This window comes from Ranitomeya variabilis, chromosome 4 (genome assembly GCF_051348905.1).
Source record: "Ranitomeya variabilis isolate aRanVar5 chromosome 4, aRanVar5.hap1, whole genome shotgun sequence".
Lineage (NCBI taxonomy): Eukaryota > Metazoa > Chordata > Amphibia > Anura > Dendrobatidae > Ranitomeya > Ranitomeya variabilis.
In genome coordinates this window covers 396,902,646-396,925,191 of record NC_135235.1, presented here as the reverse complement: position 1 = coordinate 396,925,191, position 22,546 = coordinate 396,902,646, and the positions used below count along the sequence as shown (strand labels likewise).

The following is a 22,546-nucleotide window of genomic DNA, read 5'->3' as shown; positions in this document are numbered from 1 at the left end:
CAATTTCCAAAAACATAATATGGACATGGTCAAAACACTTCCGTTTATTAATGCCACTACCGTCCCCTCTGGCTAGAGTGATGGACCTCCCAGGTCTTTACCTGGATAGCTCTTTGACCATAAGCTCTGACTCTCTACATAGGATTAAAGATTGTTTCATGGCGGACGGCGCTCTACTCTCATTGACGGAGTTGCAATTAAAGTTCCCCCACCATCACTTCAATTTTCTTCATTATAATAGGCTTAAGAATTCAATTAAAACCTACCTTAGTCAGGGGATCCCTCACAGAGAGCTTAAAACTTTTGAAAAACTTTTGGCTCAGCATAACCCACCTAGAGGAGTACTAACTAAACTCTACCGAGAGATTCTAACTTAACACAATTCCCGTTAAGCGAGCCTTTATCTCTAATTGGGAAAAAGATTTAGACATTAAATTACAGGACTGGGAGGTAGATCAAATATGCAAAAACTTGCATGGCCCATCACGATGTGTTAGAATTCAGGCAATCTCATATAAAATCATCACTAGATGGTACACCCCAGTCTTATCACACCTCTGGTACCCTAACTCTACCTCAGCCTGCTGGAGATGCTCCAGGGAAACAGGGACATTTTTGCATATGTGGTGGTCATGCGACACAATCCAATTCTTCTGGAAAGAAGTGTTGAAATACATAATGAAAATCTGTAAACTATCACAACCTCCAACTCTGACGCTTATTTTTCTAAACTGGGGAGGAGATAATTCGAAATACAAAAATAAATCTCTACTTCTGCTCTTGATAGCGGCAGCTAAATCACTTATTCCCTCACATTGGCTTGCCCAAAGTTGCCCGAGCCTAACAGATTGGTTACATAAAGTTGACCAACTATACTACATAGAAAAAATTATAGCATATTCCTATTTCTCACAATTTAAATTTCAGACTACATGGGCACCTTAGAAATCATTTAGAGATAGTGATGAATGCATTGATCTCACAAACATATAAAGTACCTCTCAGATATCTGAAGATATAACAAATCTCTAATATAAACATTTTGACAGGTCTTCTAATCTCAATTATTGGAAACACAATACGCCGGAAGTGACTCTCCACAAATGAGGAGAGATTCCCTTACCCCTCCATCCCTCCCCCCTACTTCCCTTTTGTTTTTCACCCTTGTCTATTCATATCGTATCTGGTGGAACAGTATTAAGTTTGACTTTTATTCTTGACTCTTTAAACTGCATTGTATTCGACTGAGAATCAATAACTTCCATCCTGTTAAAATCATTATCTGTAAAAGTTGTTATTTTTTTCTGTGTAAAAAATTAATAAAAAGATGTTTAAAACAAAACAGAAAGTACTAATGTGACCTCACCTGGAATATGCACTTCACTTTTGAGCACCTGTTTATGGAATGGAAGTTCTGGAGTTGGACAGAGTAAAGAACAATGTAGAGCAGCTACACTAAAAAGCAGCATAAAGATCTTATGAGAAAAGACTAGAAACATGCATAAATTGGGATAAAAGGGAGGCATAATTGTAAAGAATGGGGGGATTTAATGGCAGCTTACAATTCTCTTTCTGCATATGGTGCACTAGAGTTCTAGTTCTCTTCCTCTCTGAGGAGCATTGCGGCTTTAAAGGGAACCTATCACCCCGTTTTTTTCGGTATGAGATAAAAATACTGTTAAATAGGGCCTGAGCTGTGCATTACAATAGTGTAGTTTGTGGACCCCGATTCCCCACCTATGCTGCCGAAATACGTTACCAAAGTAGCCGTTTTCGCCTGTCAATCAGGCTGGTCAGGTCGGATGGGCGTGGTTTCTTCCCCCAGATATTGCGTAGTTTTCCGTTGGTGGCGTAGTGGTGTGCGCATGTCCAAGGTCCCGAATCCTGCACAGGGGAGAGGAAAGAGCGCGATGTCCGTTATTCCATTGGTGATCGGTGGGCGCGGCCATCTTGCTTTGGCCGCGCGTGCGCAGAAGCGGCGCTCTGCTGGCCGCGGCTTCAGGAAAATGGCCGCCGCGATATCCATCTGCGCACGCGCGGCATCCCGCGGCCATTTTCCTGAAGCCGCGGCCAGCAGAGCGCCGCTTCTGCGCACGCGCGGCCAAAGCAAGATGGCCGCGCCCACCGACCACTAATGGATTAACGGACATCGCTGCTATTTTCACACCCCTGTGCAGGATTCGGGACCTTGGACATGCGCACACCACTACGCCACCAACGGAAAACTACGCAATATCTGGGGGAAGAAACCACGCCCATCCGACCTGACCAGCCTGATTGACAGGCGAAAAGGACTATTTTGGTAACGTATTTCGGCAGCATAGGTGGGGAATCGGGGTCCACAAACTACACTATTGTAATGCACAGCTCAGGCCCTATTTAACAGTATTTTTATCTCATACCGAAAAAAACGGGGTGATAGGTTCCCTTTAAGTCTCCTCATCTCAGCCTGCTTAGCATGTCAATCTCCGCAAGGAGAAACGATACTTTTTGGATATCAAGCTAATCAAACTTTTTTGTTTCAGTCAGGCTCCGTAGGCCTGTGACGTCACACGCTGCTTGGCAGCATCGGCCATTTTTCTCAGTATAACCAGGGGCGCCTCCGGCCGGGACGTTCCCTGGCTCTGCACTGTTCATCGGCATCTTGTCCCTGGTCGGACAAGCGCTAGCTAGTGGGCACCCACCTGTTTGCTACCATCCACAGGACTATTTCTACCATCAGCCCTGCCACCTATGCCGGCGGAGTGCCGCATGCAACTTTGGATGCACCTACCATGAGCCTCCTTGTAGGAACTCAGAACAGCCCGTTTTTAACACCCTGGTACGGTAAGCTATTCAGTTTATGTATGCCCTAGCACTGAGTGTGGTACATTTGTACAGTAGTTGGGAGCACTAGCAGTTGGCATCCCATTATTTACTGCATACTAGCCCAGTACACCTGCCCCAACATGCAGCCTCTGTCTGTGCTAGGGGTGAACTAGGGATCAGCCTATCTATCAGTCAGTAGTAAGCACCTTTAGACCCTTGTAGCGCGGTACTTTATCTTTGATTAGTTTGTTTGTCTCTTGGCAGAGTGGGCACAGATCTGCCTAAGTATCTGCAGCACTCGGGCCTTTTTCATAGTAGCGCCAGTGAGTTCCAGTATTGTTTTTTAACTTTTTGGATATCGGTTGGACGCCTCTCACACAGCCAAACCAGATCTTCACTTTGCACTGATGAGGGGCAGTACCCCGAAACACAGTGTCTGCAAATTGAGATTCTGGTTTGGCTATTATCCTAAGTCATGTGACAAGGCTCGTTAAAAGGTCAACATTGACTTGTAAGATTGCTACTTCCAATAGGTGGCACTAGAGTTCTAGTTCTTTCCCTCTCTGAGGAGACAATTTGCATAACTAGCATATTTCCCAGAGGAGCATTGCGGCTTTAAGTTTCCTCATCTCGGCATGCTTAGCATGTCAATGTCCGCAAGGAGAAACAATACTTTTTGGATATCTGTAGGACACCTCTCACACAGCCAAACCAGATCTCCACTTTGCACTGACGAGGGGCAGTACCCCGAAACACAATGTCTGCAAATTGAGATTCTGGTTTGGCTATTATCCTAAATCATGTGACAAGGCTCGTTAAAGATTCGACATTGACTCGTAGGATTGCTACTTCCAATAGGTGGCACTAGAGTTCTAGTTCTCTTCCACTCTGAAGAGAAAATTTGCATAATTAGCATATTTCCCAGAGGAGCATTTTGGCTTTAAGTCTCCTCATCTCGGCATGCTAAGCATGTCAATCTCTGCAAGGAGAAATTATACTTTTTGGATATCGGTCGGACACCTCTCACACAGCCAAACCAAATCTCCACTTTGCACTGACGAGGGGCATTACCCCGAAACACAGTGTCTGCAAATCGAGATTCTGGTTTGGCTATTATCTTAAGTCATGTGACAAGGCACATTAAAGGGTCAACATTGACTTGTAGGATTGCTGCTTCCAATAGATGGCACTAGAGTTCTAGTTCTCTTCCTCTCTGAAGGGACAATTTACATAATTAGCATGTATAGTTGTAACAGGACACCTGGCTCAGCAGGTGGTCCATCCACACCAGCTAGCATCCAAGCTCATACAAGATGACCTCCTATGGAGCCAAGCTGTGTAAACTACTTTGTTCAATCAGAGGGGAATTTCAAAAAAAGATTTTAGATGGAGGTATATGGAATTACTGTACATCCTAGCTACACATCAGTTACATTTTTGAGATCTCTGGAATGGGCCATATGTCCTCCAAAGACTCGATCCATTCTACATCCCCAGGGTGGGTAGTTAAACAGAATGGCTAGTAGAATCCAGGCAGCAAAGCCTTTTTTCTGCTCTAGTGCAGTGCTCCTCAACTCTGGTCCTCAAGAGCCACCAACAGGTCATATTTTCAGGATTTCCTTAGTATTACACAGATGATACTTGCATCAGCTGGATGACCAAGAATCCCATCACCTGTGTGATACTAAGGAAATCCTGAAAACATGAGCTGTTGGTGGCTCTTGAGGACCTGAGTTGGGGAACACTGCTCTAGTGTAACATGGGCCCGACCATATCCAATGGCACAAGGACCACTGGCAGCTGACTTTCCATTGGGAAGTTATGATTCCTCATAGGTTTTAGGAGGAGTTTTAACTTCAAACACCCAGGGAAGTGAGATAAGGGCCTCCCAGGGGCTAAAAGGGTGTGACCAACCAAAAGGATAAATACCTGTGCAAGGCCATGTGCTACCTCTCTTTGTCATGCTTGCTGTTCACTCCTTAAGGGGGGGCAACTTGTGTAATGTGCTGGAAGGAACTAAGTCAACAGGCAGCCTCATGCTGCAATGCGGCCCAGCACACATGGTCGAACATCAAACCTGTAATTGACATGATTCATCTGCTTATAACTTTTGTACTCTCAGCTGTATTTGCATAACTGACCATTGTATATGTATAACCATTGTGTATATTGTGTATTGTCTAGTGTGCCCCTAAGGTAATTAAATATATAGTATAACCTTGGGCTGCTCTTTTATCTCAATCCACAAATCCACACATTCGTTTTCTCGACTTTAGATTTCTATGCTTCTGGGCTGATTTCTGGCCCGATATAATCCCATTAACAGACTGGGCTTATATGTAGCGAGGAACTGGTGCCAGTCCTACTAGGCTGGCAACACTCTTTTTCACTAATGCTAATGGAGGGGACTTCTCAGCTTGTAAGGATTGTGAGTGACTGTGGTGCCACGTCAGCAACTGGGTGGGCCACATCCTTTCACTTCCCGTGCATCCCTGGGCCCGTATGGACTGGGAGTGTCTGTGTAAAATGATGCCAAGCTGACAACAATGTATCCCCAAAGGGTGCAGAACATCATGTTGCTGCAAGTGAAGACACCATACCATGTGATTCCTTTGACATAATAGTGACGTCAGGCGGGGTGGTGAGGTGCGGGTACGTTATACTATGGTGCAAAACTGCTCCATGTAAAATCTTTTGAAAAGGCAAGTGTGATTGATTTAATTAAGAAAGGTGACAATAAGCCTTCTTTATAATAGTAACTGCGTTTATTAGGTCATTCTACCTCATGGGATGGTCACGTCTGTAACAGGTGATGCCTTCAAAAAAGGCTTAAATTAATGTTTAAAAAAATATGACATCAAAGCTTCAATAACTGTGTAAATGTTTGAATATTCATCTAGTCTTATCAACACTTTCTAATCTGTGAATTTTAACTTTTCAAGAAGACCCTGTGACTAGATTCATGCTGCTCGAATCACATGCAGTGTGAATTTGCCTCATTTTTCAAGCAGAAGATTGATAACATCAGAGTTTTGGTCGACAACCCCCAGAGCCCTTCTTCCTAACTCCTCAGCCCCCCTCCTCCAAAACCAACTTCTACACCATTACAGAAGATCGACTCTCCATTCTAATCTCAAGATCACATTTCACTACTTGTGCACTTGACCCGGTCCCATCCCACTTCATCCCAAACCTCACCACAGTCTTCATCCCAAACCTAACCCATCTCTTCAACTAACTCACTAACAACTGGTGTTTTCTCCTCAAACTTTAAACATAACTCATTTACACCTTGTTAGGGCTAGCGGAAAGCACCGAGTATAGATAGGTAGCTACAAGGTGCATTCGCAGCCGGGGGTCCACCGTGCAGAGATATCTGCTGCTAAGTAACGGCGGATAAACTCTGAGCTCACACGTGAGTTAAGCTTCACCCCGTATGAACTGAAAGTGATCTCTGTTGCCTCACAGAGTCACGCTGTACACAAAACTATTACCCTAACTAGGGTTGTGCTTGCTCTGGAACTCTTCTGTGCTAACCGCACACATGTAGGAACCAGATGCTAAGCCAAGGCTAATTGCCCCCACTAATGCTAGCTGCCTGCCTGAGTGTACAGTCCCAAAGCTACAGCCTCACAACACATATGAATAGAGTGGTATAGTATCCACTGGCATAAGCCAAACACATTTGATAATAGCACATGGCCGTGCGGCCATGCGAACCTTTTATAGTTGCAGCTCTTCAGGACCTTCCTGGTGGACCAATAGGAGCTGCTGCAGGGCCTGAGCTTGTGACCCCCGACCTCCAATGAGAGATCCTCCCGTGGGCATGCTGTGTGCATGAAAAGCAGGACTTAGTCCCAGAAAAACCTGCTCGCCGCTCACCAGTACTGGCTACAAAGGCAGAGCCTGGAAAGGCAGCAGTATCCATTTGCACAGTATCTGTCTGAGCTAGACAGTGGGACCGACATCTCCACTGAGCAGGTTCCACTGCGGCTGGAGGAGAATGGGAGACCGCAGCAGACATGGTTTGAGATTCCCCCTGTGCAGCGGCGGGAACTCGACACCTAACACACCTATACTCAAAAAGCCCTCTCTTGACTCATCCTCTGCATCTAGCTATCGCCCCATATCACTTCTCCCCTATGACTCAAAACTACTGGAACAACACGTCCATCTTGAACTGTCCTCCCACCTCTCTTCTTGTTCCCTCTTCGACCGCTTTCAATCTGGCTTCCGGCCACATCACTCCACTGAAACTGCCCTAACTAAAGTCACCAATAACCCTATTAACTGCCAAAGCCAAGTGACACTACTCTGTCTTCCTCCTCCTAGACCTGTCCTCTGCCTTTGACACAGTGGACCATTCCCTACTATTACAGACCCTCTCATCTCTTGGCATCACTGACTTGGTCCTATATTGGATTTTGTCGTACCTAACAGACCGGACATTCAGCATCTCCCACTCGCACACCACCTCCTCACCTTGCCCCCTAGCTGTCGGAGTCCTGCAAGGTTAAGTCCTAGGGCCTCTGCTATTCTCCATCTAAACCTTTGGCCTCGGACAGCGCATAGAGTCCCATGGCTTTCAGTTTCATCTCTATGCCGACGACACACAGATCTACATCTCTGGACCAGATATCACCACCCTACTAAACAGAATCCCACAATGTCTACTATTTCATCCTTCTTCTCCACTAGATTTCTAAAAATTAATATGGACAAAACAGAATTCATCATCTTTCCCTCATCTCACTCGACTCCCCCAACAGACCTATTCATTAAAATAAATGGCTGCTCTCCCCAGTCCCACAAGCTCGCTGCCTTGGGGTAATCCTTGACACTGATTTCTCCTTCAAACCGCATATCCAAGCCCTTTCCACTTCCTGCCAACCAACTCAAAAATATTTCCCGGATCCGTACATTCCTAAACCAAGAATCTGCAAAAACCCTAGTCCATGCCCTGATCTTCTCCTGCCTTGACTACAGCCTACTGCTCTGTGGCCTCCCCTCTAACACTCTTGCACCCCTCCAATCTATTCTAAACCCTGCTGCCCGACTAATGCACCTGTCCCCCCGCTATTCCCCAGGCTCTCCCCTCAATCCTTGCACTGGCTCCACATTACCCAACGACTACAGTTCAAAACCCTAACCATCACATACAAAGCCATCCACAATCTGTGTCCTCCATACATCTGTAACCTCGTCTCCAGGTGTTTACCTGCATGCAACCTCCGATCCTCACAAGATCTCCTTCTATACTCCACTCCTATCTCCAATTCCCGCTATCACATACAAGATTTCTCCAGCGCATCCCCCATACTTTGGAACTGTTTACCTCAACACATCAGACTCTCGCTTAAGGTACCTTCACACTGAACAACTTAACAACGATAACGATAGCGATCCGTGACGTTGCAGCGTCCTGGATAGCGATATCGTTGTGCTTGACACTCAGCAGCGATCAGGATCCTGCTGTGACATCGTTGGTCGGAGCTAGAAGGCCAGCACCTTATTTCGTCGCTGGATCACCCGCTGACATCGCTGGATTGGTGTGTGTGACACCGATCCAGCAATGTGTTCACTTGTTACCAGGGTAAATATTGGGTTACTAAGCACAGGGCCGCGCTTAGTAACCCGATATTTACCCTGGTTACCATTGTAAAAGTAAAAAAAAAACCACTACATACTCACCTTCTGATGTCTGTCACTTCCCCTGCCGGCGGCTTCCCTGCACTGAATGTGTCAGCGCCGGCTGGCCGTAAAGCAGAGCACAGCGGTGACGTCACCGCTCTGCTTTAGGGCCGGCGCTTACACAGTGCAGGGAAGCGGACGCCGGGGGACGCGACAGACACCGGAATGTAAGTATGTAGTGTTTGTTTTTTTTACATTTACACTGGTAACCAGGGTAAACATCGGGTTACTAAGCGCGGCCCTGCGCTTAGTAACCCGATGTTTACCCTGGTTACCCGGGGACTTCGGCATCGTTGGTCGCTGGAGAGCTGTCTGTGTGACAGCTCTCCAGCGACCACACAACGACGAAACAGCGACGCTGCAGCGATCGGCATCATTGTCTATATCGCTGCAGCGTCGCTTAATGTGATGGTACCTTTACAGTGGAAACCTTCAAAAAGAACCTGAAGACCTACCTCTTCCGACAAGCCTACAACCTGCAGTAACCACCGCTAGACCAAACAGCTGCACGACCTACTCTACCCTCGCCTACTGTATTCTCACCCATCCCTTGTAGTTTGTGAGCCATCGCGGGCAGGGTCCTCTCTCCTCATGTACCAGTCGTGACTTGTATTGATTGAGATTATTGTATTTGTTTTTTATTATGTATACCCCTCCTCACATGTAAAGTGCCATGGAATAAATGGCGCTATAATAATAAATAATAATTATAATAGCAATTACAATTACTATGCAATTACAACAAGCTATTCTTTCTTGTGAAATGTTGTGGCGTTTCAAAGAAAACATAGTTTGAAATGCGTGCCGGGGACTACTGGGGACTATGTGTACATCAGAGAAAACCTGTCAATGAACTGGAGAGTAGCAGAAAGAAGCTGTCCAGGGTATGTGTCAGATAAGTCAGGTCTCTCCCAATAGTCCCCATCTGGCTTTTCAATCTACATTTTCTCTGAAACATCACAGAGGCAAACTATGTTTGCAGCATTTCAGAGTTAAACATTCCTGGCTGCAATAATAATTCATGCTGGATCTAATGACAGGCTCATGTGAAAGGGGCTTCTTTTAACCTTCATCTGGATCAATAAGTCCACTTTTTCATTGTTTTAAGTCAAGCCATAAACAATGGTGTGCATTATAATGCAGCAGCATCACAATGTGGCAATATGCCCCACTGTGCCTTACACTAGGCTATAGACTATGCCTACTTTACAATAACAAAAATCGACGTGAGTACTTTTATGCCCAATGATGACAAAGCATACTCAGAGTGATACCTCATCATTGGGCATAAAAGTATTTACATTGATTTTTCTGGCTTAGTACCACAATATAATTTATTATCGTACAACACAATAACTGAGATCAATGTATGTATGATAATTATGACTTCTAGCTATACGAATATGAGAAACCAAAAAGCATCACACAAAGACAATACTCAGAAAAATAGCAATATGAAAATTTACTTCCCCTTGTACTCTTTGTAACCACATCTCTTCAGTCACTCTAATTATACAACATGAAGAGTAATATACTAATACTAGGAAATGAAACATTCTAAAAAGTATATATATATATATAAACAATTGTAATGTAAAAGGTAACATGTAAGTCTTAAGACTGAGAAATACTCACAGCGCAGTGAACCTTTAACCCTCTTGCTTGATTGTGCAACTCGGAAACTTTACTCTTCTGCTATCCAAGTTTTATTACCTTCTCAAATTACCAATAGCTAAATGTTTCTGTATCTATAATAAAATCTTACCATGTGATAGTTGTAATTTCTAGTTATGTCATGGAAATTTATATCAAGGAGTGTCAATCCCAATCACCCATAATGTGAAAACCACCTGCCTAATATTCGATCAAGGAAAACACAAGAAGAGTCAGCACAACCACTTTAGAAGTCCAAGGCTCGGAGACCAGCAGTGCCACAGTGAATTAAATCAAAATGAAGGATTTCAGAGTCAAAGGTCTTAATACAATCATCATCTTTAGTAGGTAAGTATAAAAATATGGCTATTGGGGGAAATTCTATAGCAAACACATTTCAGACAAAAAGGTTTGCTTGTCATTTGAAAACAATGTATATAAAATGAGAAAAGGAAAAAGAAAACTTGAATAATACAAGTATTTATAGCAATGGTTTGTCCTCTTTAATACAAATCAACCTTTATATATGGGCAGCACTTCTTGTAACCACACATTTAATCAAAATGGTGTTTGGTTTCCCAATGGCAACAACCATGATTTACCAAGAATGATTCCTCTAGAACATTGAAGATGCATTACTGCCATAGGAAATGGGGAAAAAAGGAAAAACAGCGCTATATAATTTATATACGAAATATTCATCTGCAAAAATTGCTATGAAAAATACAGCAGAAAATAAGGTACTCAGCGCATAGATTGGCCAATATATATGTGCCCAACTGCCACATCAAGGCGTCCTTCGAAAGTTGAGTCCCTGTCCTGTTTTGTTACTTCTCCTGGGCAAAAAAGCCTACAATTTATGGGTCAGGAGTGGACCAGCTAACTACTTAAAATCCCCTGTGGCTGTTGGGAGTGGGAGTTCACATGTCCAAAAAGGCTTTAATACAAACAGAGAAAAAGACCAGCACATCCAAACTAGTGTGAACAGGCACCAACCAAAATAACAGCTTTTTTTGGTTAGCGCCTGTTCACACTAGTTTGAATGGGCTGGTCTTTTTGTCTATTTGTAACAACCAGAAGTGACACTTGATTTAATAATACAAATTAAATTTTTATTGAAAAATTGTTTTAAATTTAACTAAAATCAGGAACAGGTGCTAGAAAATGGAAGGAATTGAGTACTTAAATATAATCAAAGTGACACAGGTACTCAATAGATATCTGATTAAATTCTATTATATATTATGATAACACAATAGTAGATGGATATAATATTGAGCATTTAGATTTTTATAGAAAAACGACTGAACATTAAATATCAGACAATTAGCTGGAAAAAAAAGAGCTTTTGTTCAATAAAGGATGGATGATCTATGGCACATTTTGAATGGGTTATGTGCTCCTATTTACTTAGTGCATAATCTCTCCTTCTTAAAACCTTAAAAAAAATTCAGATGAAGCTTGGCGAAATATGTGCGTCAATGCTGGAGGCAGGAACTCCCTATACTCTATGCACCTTGCGACTTACCATAAAGGCACAATGCATGGGCGGACATATCGCCTTTTCAACCGCTGCACTGGGGCCTGGAGGCTCTGGGGGGTCCCTGCATGGCGGCTAATGAGGGCAATCTGGCCAGTTTATCTGGCCCAGAGGCTCTGGGGGGCCCCTGGCTAGATTGCCCTCATGTGTGGCGGGCAGGAAGCTATCCCTGCAGGGATCCTTCCTGCTTCCTGTCCAGCGATGTTGCAGCTTCACGATACCGTGCACAGAGGTGTGGTGAGGGGTGTGTGTGTGTGTGCAGAGAGGTGAATGGTGCTGTGTGTGTCTGTGTGTGTAGGTGGAGGAGAGGGCAATGATGGGGATGATGGGGCAAAAGGCAATGATTGGGTTGATGTAGAAGGCAATGATGGGGAAAAAGGAAATGATTGGGTTGATGTAGAGGGCAATGATATGGGTGGTAGGGGAGAAAACAATGATGGAGTGGTGGAAAGGGTAATAATGGGGGTGACGGGGGACGATGAAATGATGAAGGTGGTGAATGGGTAATAATGGGGGTGGTGGGGAGGAAATGATGGAGGAGGTGGAATGGGCAATGATGGGGGTGGTAGAGGAAAAGACAATGAAGGTGGTGGTGGAAAGGGCAATGATGGGGATTGTGGGGAAGGAGGAAATGATGGAGGTCATGGAATGGGTAATGATGGGGTGGAGGGGGAGAAGACAATGATGATGTCAGTGAAAAGGACAATCATGGGGTGGTGGGGAGGAGGCAATGATGGAGGTGGTGGAATGGGTAATGATGGGGTGGTGGGGGAAAACATAATGGTGGTGGTGAAAAGGGCAATGATGGGGATAGTGGGGGAGGAGGAAATGATGGAGGTCATGGAATGGGTAATGATGGAGGTGTGTTATGATCCGGTGACCTTGGAGCCGCATGAGACTTTCTGAGGAGTAGGTGGAACCTGTACTGACTGCAAACCCTAAACTGTCACCGCAACTAGAAGTAGCCGTGGGGTGTACCTAACACATCCTAGACACCTCGACACAGCCGGAGGACTAAATACCCCTATAGATGGAAATGGGAATTCTATCTTGCCTCAGAGCAGAACCCCAAAGGATAGGCAGCCCCCCACAAATATTGACTGTGAGTATTAGAGGAAGGACACATGCAGGCAGAAATCAGGATTTAGCAAAAGAGGCCACGCTAGCTAAATAGGAAAGGATAGGACAGAATACTAAGCGGTCACTATTAAAACCCTAAAAATATCCACAGCAGATAATACAAAAATTCCACCTTCTAACTAAAGACATGGAATGTACAGTGGGGCAAAAAAGTATTTAGTCAGTCAGCAATAGTGCAAGTTCCACCACTTAAAAAGATGAGAGGCGTCTGTAATTTACATCATAGGTAGACCTCAACTATGGGAGACAAACTGAGAAAAAAAAATCCAGAAAATCACATTGTCTGTTTTTTTATCATTTTATTTGCATTTTATGGTGGAAAATAAGTATTTGGTCAGAAACAAACAATCAAGATTTCTGGCTCTCACAGACCTGTAACTTCTTCTTTAAGAGTCTCCTCTTTCCTCCACTCATTACCTGTAGTAATGGCACCTGTTTAAGCTTGTTATCAGTATAAAAAGACACCTGTGCACACCCTCAAACAGTCTGACTCCAAACTCCACTATGGTGAAGACCAAAGAGCTGTCAAAGGACACCAGAAACAAAATTGTAGCCCTGCACCAGGCTGGGAAGACTGAATCTGCAATAGCCAACCAGCTTGGAGTGAAGAAATCAACAGTGGGAGCAATAATTAGAAAATGGAAGACATACAAGACCACTGATAATCTCCCTCGATCTGGGGCTCCACGCAAAATCCCACCCCGTGGGGTCAGAATGATCACAAGAACCGTGAGCAAAAATCCCAGAACCACGCGGGGGGACCTAGTGAATGAACTGCAGAGAGCTGGGACCAATATAACAAGGCCTACCATAAGTAACACACTACGCCACCATGGACTCAGATCCTGCAGTGCCAGACGTGTCCCACTGCTTAAGCCAGTACATGTCCGGGCCCGTCTGAAGTTTGCTAGAGAGCATTTGGATGATCCAGAGGAGTTTTGGGAGAATGTCCTATGGTCTGATGAAACCAAACTGGAACTGTTTGGTAGAAACACAACTTGTCGTGTTTAGAGGAAAAAGAATACCGAGTTGCATCCATCAAACACCATACCTACTGTAAAGCATGGTGGTGGAAACATCATGCTTTGGGTCTGTTTCTCTGCAAAGGGGCCAGGACGACTGATCCGGGTACATGAAAGAATGAATGGGGCCATGTATCGTGAGATTTTGAGTGCAAACCTCCTTCCATCAGCAAGGGCATTGAAGATGAAACGTGGCTGGGTCTTTCAACATGACAATGATCCAAAGCACACCGCCAGGGCAACGAAGGAGTGGCTTCGTAAGAAGCATTTCAAGGTCCTGGAGTGGCCTAGCCAGTCTCCAGATCTCAACCCTATAGAAAACCTTTGGAGGGAGTTGAAAGTCCATGTTGCCAAGCGAAAAGCCAAAAACATCACTGCTCTAGAGGAGATCTGCATAGAGGAATGGGCCAACATACCAACAACAGTGTGTGGCAACCTTGTGAAGACTTACAGAAAACGTTTGACCTCTGTCATTGCCAACAAAGGATATATTACAAAGTATTGAGATGAAATTTTGTTTCTGACCAAATACTTATTTTCCACCATAAAATGCAAAAAAAAATGATAAAAAAACAGACAATGTGATTTTCTGGATTTTTTTGTCTCAGTTTGTCTCCCATAGTTGAGGTCTACCTATGATGTAAATTACAGACGCCTCTCATCTTTTTAAGTGGTGGAACTTGCACTATTGCTGACTGACTAAATACTTTTTTGCCCCACTGTATATCTGCATCTCCTGAGAATCCAACTTGACTGAAATATCCAAACACAGTCTAAGCTGGACAAGAAAAAACATTGAATAGTACTGAATTGTAAAGCACACAGCATGTGTGCTGAAATGAACATACCTCATGAAAGCAACAAATCACAGTCACAATACTAAGGTGAAAATAAATAATTATACTGTGATTATAATGACCTCTATGGACATAATGGGAAAAAGTCGCACAGGCTATGACCACAAACGAAAAAAACACGACAACAAAGTCCCAGGTAAGTTATAAGAAATACATATAAATTTATTGAGTGATCAGGTAAAAAGATGACACACAACGGAAAGGGAATTGAGTACACCTACTAACACATGTCAAGAGCGTTGGACATTCACAGGACAGCAAAATAACGGATCATAATGGCAAAAAGGACATTAAATATCATTTGTTACAATTATTGTATCAATCCGTATTGCCTGATACATGTACAGCCTGGTAACAAGGTATAGCATATAAATACAAAAAGGGGCCATATAAGAGCCACATGAAAAGATAGATGTATTTACCTATATACTACCACCCGGGTGGACACTCCTGGACTTGCCCCTGGTAGTATATAGGTAAACACATCTATCTTTTCATGTGGCTCTTATATGGCCCCTTTTTGTATTTATATGCTATACCTTGTTACCAGGCTGTACATGTATCAGGCAATACAGATTAATACAATAATTGTAACAAATGATATTTAATGTCTTTTTTGCCATTATGATCCGTTATTTTGCTGTCCTGTGAATGTCCAACTCTCTTGACATGTGTTAGTAGGTGTACTCAATTCCCTTTCCGTTGTGTGTCATCTTTTTACCTGATCACTCAATAAATTTATATGTATTTCTTATAACTTACCTGGGACTTTGTTGTCGTGTTTTTTTCATTTGTGGTCACAGCATGTGTGCTGCAGAAACAAAACCAGACACTTATCTTTGCTGATTTGGCAGCAGGGCTGGAGGAACCAGACAGAGATGCAAAACCTCCAAGAACAATGGACAACTGGCAAGGGCTAATGAATCCTGCACACCTAAATATCCCAGTCAGAGCTGCAATCAGCAGGGACACCTGCCCAGGATTGCAACCCAGGGACAACTGCATTACTACCAACAACCACCGGAGGGAACCCAAGAGCAGAATTCACAACAGTACCCCCCCCTTGAAGAGGGGTCACCGAACCCTCACCAGAGCCCCCAGGCCGATCAGGATGAGCCAGATGAAAGGTACGGACCAAATCAGCAGCATGGACATCAGAGGCAAAAACCCAAGAATTATGCTCCTGGCCATAACCCTTCCATTTAACAAGGTACTGAAGCCTCCGCCTCGAAAAGCGAGAATCCAAAATCTTCTCAACCACATACTCCAACTCCCCATCAACCAACATAGGGGCCGGAGGATCAACAGAGGGAACAACGGGCACCACATATTTCCGCAATAAAGATCTATGGAAGACATTATGGATAGCAAAAGAAGCCGGAAGGGCCAATCGAAAAGACACCGGATTAATAATCTCAGAAATCCTATAAGGACCAATAAAGTGAGGCTTAAACTTAGGGGAAGAAACCTTCATAGGAACATGACGGGAAGACAACCAGACCAGATCCCCAACCCGTAGCCGGGAACCAACACACCGACGACGGTTAGCCAAACGTTGAGCCTCCTCCTGAGGCAATACCAAATTATCCACCACATGAGCCCAAATCTGCTGCAACCTGTCAACCACAGAATCCACACCAGGACAGTCAGAAGGCTCAACCTGCCCCGAAGAAAAACGAGGATGAAAACCAAAATTACAAAAGAAGGGCGAAACCAAGGTAGCCGAACTAGCCCGATTATTAAGGGCAAACTTGGCCAATGGCAAGAAAGCCACCCAATCATCCTGATCAGCAGACACAAAGCATCTCAGATAAGTTTCTAAAGTCTGATTAGTTCGCTTGGTCTGGCCATTTGTCTGAGGATGAAATGCGGAAGAAAAAGACAAATCAATGCCCAGCTTAGCACAAAAGGCCCGCCAAAACCGAGAAACAAACTGGGACCCTCTGTCGGACACAATATTCTCCGGAATACCATGCAAATGAACCACATGCTGAAAAAACAACGGAACCAAATCAGAAGAGGAAGGCAATTTAGGCAAAGGCACCAAATGGACCATCTTAGAGAACCGGTCACAAACAACCCAGATGACAGACATCTTCTGGGAAACCGGAAGATCAGAAATAAAATCCATAGAAATATGCGTCCAGGGCCTCTCAGGGACCGGCAAAGGCAAAAGCAACCCACTAGCACGGGAACAACAAGGCTTGGCCCGCGCACAAGTCCCACAGGACTGCACAAAAGAACGCACATCACGTGACAAAGAAGGCCACCAAAAGGACCTACCAACCAAATCTCTGGTACCAAAAATACCAGGATGGCCAGCCGACACAGAACAATGAACCTTAGAAATCACTCTACTAGTCCATCTATCAGGAACAAACAGTTTCCCCACTGGACAGCGGTCAGGTTTGTCAGCCTGAAATTCCTGAAGAACCCGTCGTAAATCAGGGGAAATGGCAGAAAGGACCACCCCTTCTTTCAGAATGCCGACCGGTTCAAGGACCTCAGGAGAATCAGGCAAAAAACTCCTAGAGAGGGCATCAGCCTTAATATTCTTAGAACCCGGAAGATACGAGACCACGAAATCAAAACGGGAAAAAAACAAGGACCATCGAGCCTGTCTAGGATTCAGCCGCCTGGCAGACTCGAGGTAAATCAGATTCTTATGATCGGTCAAGACCACAATACGGTGCTTAGCTCCCTCGAGCCAATGTCGCCACTCCTCAAACGCCCACTTCATAGCCAACAACTCCCGATTGCCGACATCATAATTGCGTTCAGCGGGCAAAAACTTACGGGAAAAGAAGGCACACGGTTTCATCAAGGAACCAACAGGATCCCTCTGAGACAAAACGGCTCCTGCCCCAATCTCAGAAGCGTCAACCTCAACCTGAAACGGAAGAGAAACATCTGGTTGACGCAACACCGGGGCAGAAGTAAATCGTCGTTTAAGCTCCTGAAAGACAGAGACAGCCGCAGAGGACCAATTCGTCACATCAGCGCCTTTCTTCGTCAAATCGGTCAAGGGTTTAACCACACTGGAAAAGTTAGCAATGAAACGGCGATAAAAATTAGCAAAGCCCAAAAATTTCTGAAGGCTCTTCACAGATGTGGGTTGAATCCAATCATGAATGGCCTGAACCTTAACTGGATCCATCTCTATAGATGAGGGAGAAAAAATAAAGCCCAAAAAAGAAACCTTCTGCACTCCAAAGAGAAACTTAGACCCCTTCACAAACAAAGCATTATCACGAAGGATCTGAAATACCATCCTGACCTGTTTCACATGAGACTCCCAATCATCGGAAAAAATTAAAATGTCATCCAAATATACAATCATGAATTTATCAAGATAAGTCCGGAAGATATCGTGCATGAAGGACTGAAAAACAGATGGAGCATTAGAGAGCCCGAATGGCATCACAAGGTATTCAAAATGGCCTTCGGGCATATTAAACGCAGTTTTCCATTCATCACCCTGCTTAATACGAACAAGATTATATGTCCCCCGAAGGTCAATCTTAGTAAACCAACTAGCCCCCTTAATCCTAGCAAACAAATCGGAAAGCAGAGGTAAAGGGTATTGAAACTTGACCGTGATCTTATTCAAGAGGCGATAATCAATACAGGGTCTCAAGGTGCCATCCTTCTTAGCAACAAAAAAAAATCCTGCTCCCAACGGTGAAGAAGATGGCCGAATATGTCCTTTCTCCAAAGACACCTTAACATAACTCCGCATGGCGGTATGTTCAGGCACAGACAGGTTGAAAAGTTGGCCCTTAGGAAACTTACAGCCTGGAATCAAGTCAATCACACAATCACAGTCCCTATGCGGTGGAAGGGAACTGGACTTGGGCTCATCGAATACATCCTGAAAATCAGACAAAAACTCTGGAATTTCAGAAGTGGAAGAAGAGGAGATTGACATCAAAGGAACATCATTATGAACCCCCTGACATCCCCAACTAGTCACAGACATAGACTTCCAATCCAACACAGGATTATGTGCCTGCAACCACGGAAAACCCAGCACGATAGCATCATGTAAATTATGCAACACCAGAAATCGACAATCTTCCTGATGGGCTGGCGCCATGCACATGGTCACCTGTGTCCAGAACTGGGGCTTATTTTTAGCCAAAGGTGTAGCATCAATGCCCCTTAAAGGAAAAGGGTTCTGAAAAGACTGCAAGGGAAAACCACAACGCCTGGCAAACTCAAAGTCCATTAAGTTCAAGGCGACGCCTGAATCCACAAACGCCATGACAGAAAATGATGATAATGAGTAGGGTTGAGCGACTTTTATTTTTATAGGATCGGGTCGGGTTTCACGAAACCTTTCTCAAAAGTCGGGTCGAGTGAAATCGGCCGATCCTATAAAAAAGTCGGGGTCGGGGTCGGCCGAAACACGAAACCCAATGCAGTGCAATTGGATACTATGGTTCCCAGGGTATGAAGGAGAGGAAACTCTCCTTCAGGCCCCGGGATCCATATTTAAGTGTAAAATAAAGAATTAAAATAAAAAATATTGATATACTCACCCTCTGACGAGCCCTGGTAGTAATCGGCATCTTCTGTTCCTAAGAATGAGCGCGTTCAGGGCCTTAGATGACGTCACGGCTTTGTGATTGGTCGCGGCGGCCCACGTGACCGCTCAGCGACCAATCACAAGCCGTGACGTAATTCTCTCAGGTCCTAAATTCCTCATTCTAGGAATTTAGGCCATGAGAATTACGTCACGGCTTGTGATTGGTCGCTGAGCGGTCACGTGGGCCGCCGCGACCAATCACAAAGCAGTGACGTCATCTAAGGCCCTGAACACGCTCATTCTTAAGAAGGAAGGCTGCCGGAAAGAAGCAGGGCACGTACGAGGGTGAGTATATACCTAATAGGAATATACTCACCCTTGGCTTCTTTCCGGCAGTCTTTCTTTCTTTCAAGCGCTTGAAATACCTTAGAAGACGTCCGCAGCTTCTGATTGGTCGCGTAGCGGTCGCGTGACCGCTACGCGACCAATCACAAAGCAGTGACGTCTTCTAAGGTATTTCAAGCGCTTGAAAGATCTTAGGTGACGTCACTGCTTTGTGATTGGTCGCGTAGCGGTCACGCGACCGCTACGGACCAATCAGAGCGCAGTGACCTCATCTAAGGCCCTTCAAGCGCGCATTCTTAGGTACAACGGCTCCCGGTTACGGCGGTAAAGTCCAGGAGCCGCCGGAGAGGTGAGTATATCCCTATTTTTTATTTTAATTCTTTATTTTACACATTGATATTAATCCCGATACCGATTCCCGATACCACAAAAGTATCGGATCTCGGTATCGGAATTCCGATACCCGCAAGTATCGGCCGATACCCGATACTTGCGGTATCAGAATGCTCAACACTAATAATAATCCTAAAGCCTGAAAAAAGGTGTCTACATTAAGCAAGGCCGGATTCCCAGATTCCAGGGAAAATTCCCAATCCTGAGGATCACCACGCAGCAGGGAGATGACAATTTTAACCTGCTGAATGGAATCACCAGAGGATCGAGGTCTCAGAGCAAAAAACAGTTTACAGTTGTTTTTAAAATTCAAAAATTTGGACCTGTCCCCAAAAAACAAATCAGGAGTAGGACTCTTAGGCTCTAAAACTGGAGTCTGAACAATATAATCAGAAATACCCTGTACCCTAGCAGCAAGGTGGTCTACACGAGAAGCTAATCCCTGAACATCCATGCTAGCACAAGACTCCTCAGCTACCCAGAGAAAAAGAGGGAAGAAAAGACAAAGCAGGCTACAGAATAAAAAATGGCTCTTTCTTCCCTTCTCCTGAGATGCATTTAACTCATTGTTGGCCAGTTGTACTGTTATGATCCGGTGACCTTGGAGCCACATGAGACTTTCTCAGGAGTAGGTGGAACCTGTACTGACCGCAAACCCTAAACTGTCACCGCAACTAGAAGTAGCCGTGGGGTGTACCTAACACATCCTAGACACCTCGACACAGCCGGAGGACTAAATACCCCTATAGATGGAAATGGGAATTCTATCTTGCCTCAGAGCAGAACCCCAAAGGATAGGCAGCCCCCCACAAATATTGACTGTGAGTATTAGAGGAAAGACACACGCAGGCAGAAATCAGGATTTAGCAAAAGAGGCCACGCTAGCTAAATAGGAAATGATAGGACAGAATACTAAGCGGTCACTATTAAATCCATAAAAATATCCACAGCAGATAATACAAAAATGCCACCATCTAACTAAAGACATGGAATGTATATCTGCATCTCCTGAGAATCCAACTTGACTGAAATATCTGTCATGGTTCCCAATGGCAGGGGATCGTCAGGACACATAAATAACGAACGAGCTCTTGGGTGATGGAATCTCGAGCTGACCGTGAGCTAAACCTACCACACAACTAATAGTGGCCGGGGGGCGTGCCTACGTTTTGTCCCTAGACGTCTCTCGCCAGCCGGAGAACTAACTTACCCTAGTAGAGGAAAAAACAGACCTGGCTTACCTCTAGGGAAATTCCCCCAAAAAGGAGACAGAAGCCCCCCACATATATTGACGGTGAGTTCAGAGGAAAAGACATACGCAGTATGAAGGTAGGTTCAGCAAAGCGAGGTCCGCTTACTAGATAGTAGAAAGATACAAAAGGGAACTGCACGGTCAGCTGAAAACCCTTTTAAAATACCATCCTGAAATTACTTTAAACTCATGTGTCAACTCATGACACCGGAGTGGTAATTTCAGCCCACAAGAGCTTCCAGCTACAGAGAAAGACTTAACTGTAAACTGGAACAAAAATGCAAACAAACTTAGGACTAAGAGTCCAACTTAGCTGATCAGTAGTCTAGGAGCAGGAACATGCAACAGAAAGGCTCTGGTTACATTGATGGCCGGCAAGGCAATGACTGAAGAGCAGGAATAAATAGCAACTCCCCACTACTGATGAAAACAGGTGAACTGAGAAAGAAAACACACCCGAGTCACCAGTACCGCAAGCCACCACCAGAAGGAGCCCAAAAGCAGATTCACAACAGTACCCCCCCCCTCAAGGAGGGGGCACCGAACCCTCACAAGAACCACCAGGGCGATCCGGATGAGCCCTATGAAAGGCACGAACCAAATCAGAGGCGTGAACATCAGAAGCAGTTACCCAAGAATTATCTTCTTGACCATAACCCTTCCACTTAACCAGATATTGTAGTCTCCGTCTGGAAATACGGGAGTCCAAGATTTTCTCCACAACATACTCCAATTCACCCTCAACCAGCACAGGAGCAGGAGGCTCGGTAGAAGGAACAACCGGCACCTCATACCTCCGCAACAACGACCGATGGAAGACATTATGGATAGCGAAAGATGCCGGAAGGTCTAAACGAAAGGATACAGGGTTAAGAATCTCTAAAATCCTATAAGGACCGATGAACCGAGGCTTAAACTTAGGAGAAGAAACCCTCATAGGGACAAAACGGGAAGACAACCACACCAAGTCCCTAACACGAAGACGAGGACCAACACGACGACGGCAGTTGGCAAAATGCTGAGTCTTCTCCTGGGACAACTTCAAATTGTCCACCACCTGTCCCCAAATCCGATGCAACCTATCCACCATAGTATCCACTCCAGGACAATCCGAAGACTCCACCTGACCGGAAGAAAAACGAGGATGAAACCCCGAATTGCAAAAGAAAGGAGAAACCAAAGTGGCAGAACTAGCCCGATTATTGAGGGCAAACTCTGCCAATGGCAAAAAGGCAACCCAGTCATCCTGATCCGCAGACACAAAACACCTCAAATAAGTCTCCAAGGTCTGATTAGTTCGCTCCGTCTGGCCATTAG

General features: G+C 44.7%; 1 long non-coding RNA gene across 1 annotated transcript in view; it reads left to right on the top strand.

The window, feature by feature from the left end:
- Positions 1 to 10,344: 10,344 nt before the first annotated feature.
- LOC143764884 (uncharacterized) overlaps positions 10,345 to 22,546 on the top strand; it is a 36,304-nt gene continuing 24,102 nt past the window's right edge. Inside the window, exon 1 of the long non-coding RNA XR_013213290.1 lies at positions 10,345 to 10,500. This is a non-coding gene — a long non-coding RNA (uncharacterized LOC143764884). The remainder of the gene's footprint in view (positions 10,501 to 22,546) is intronic.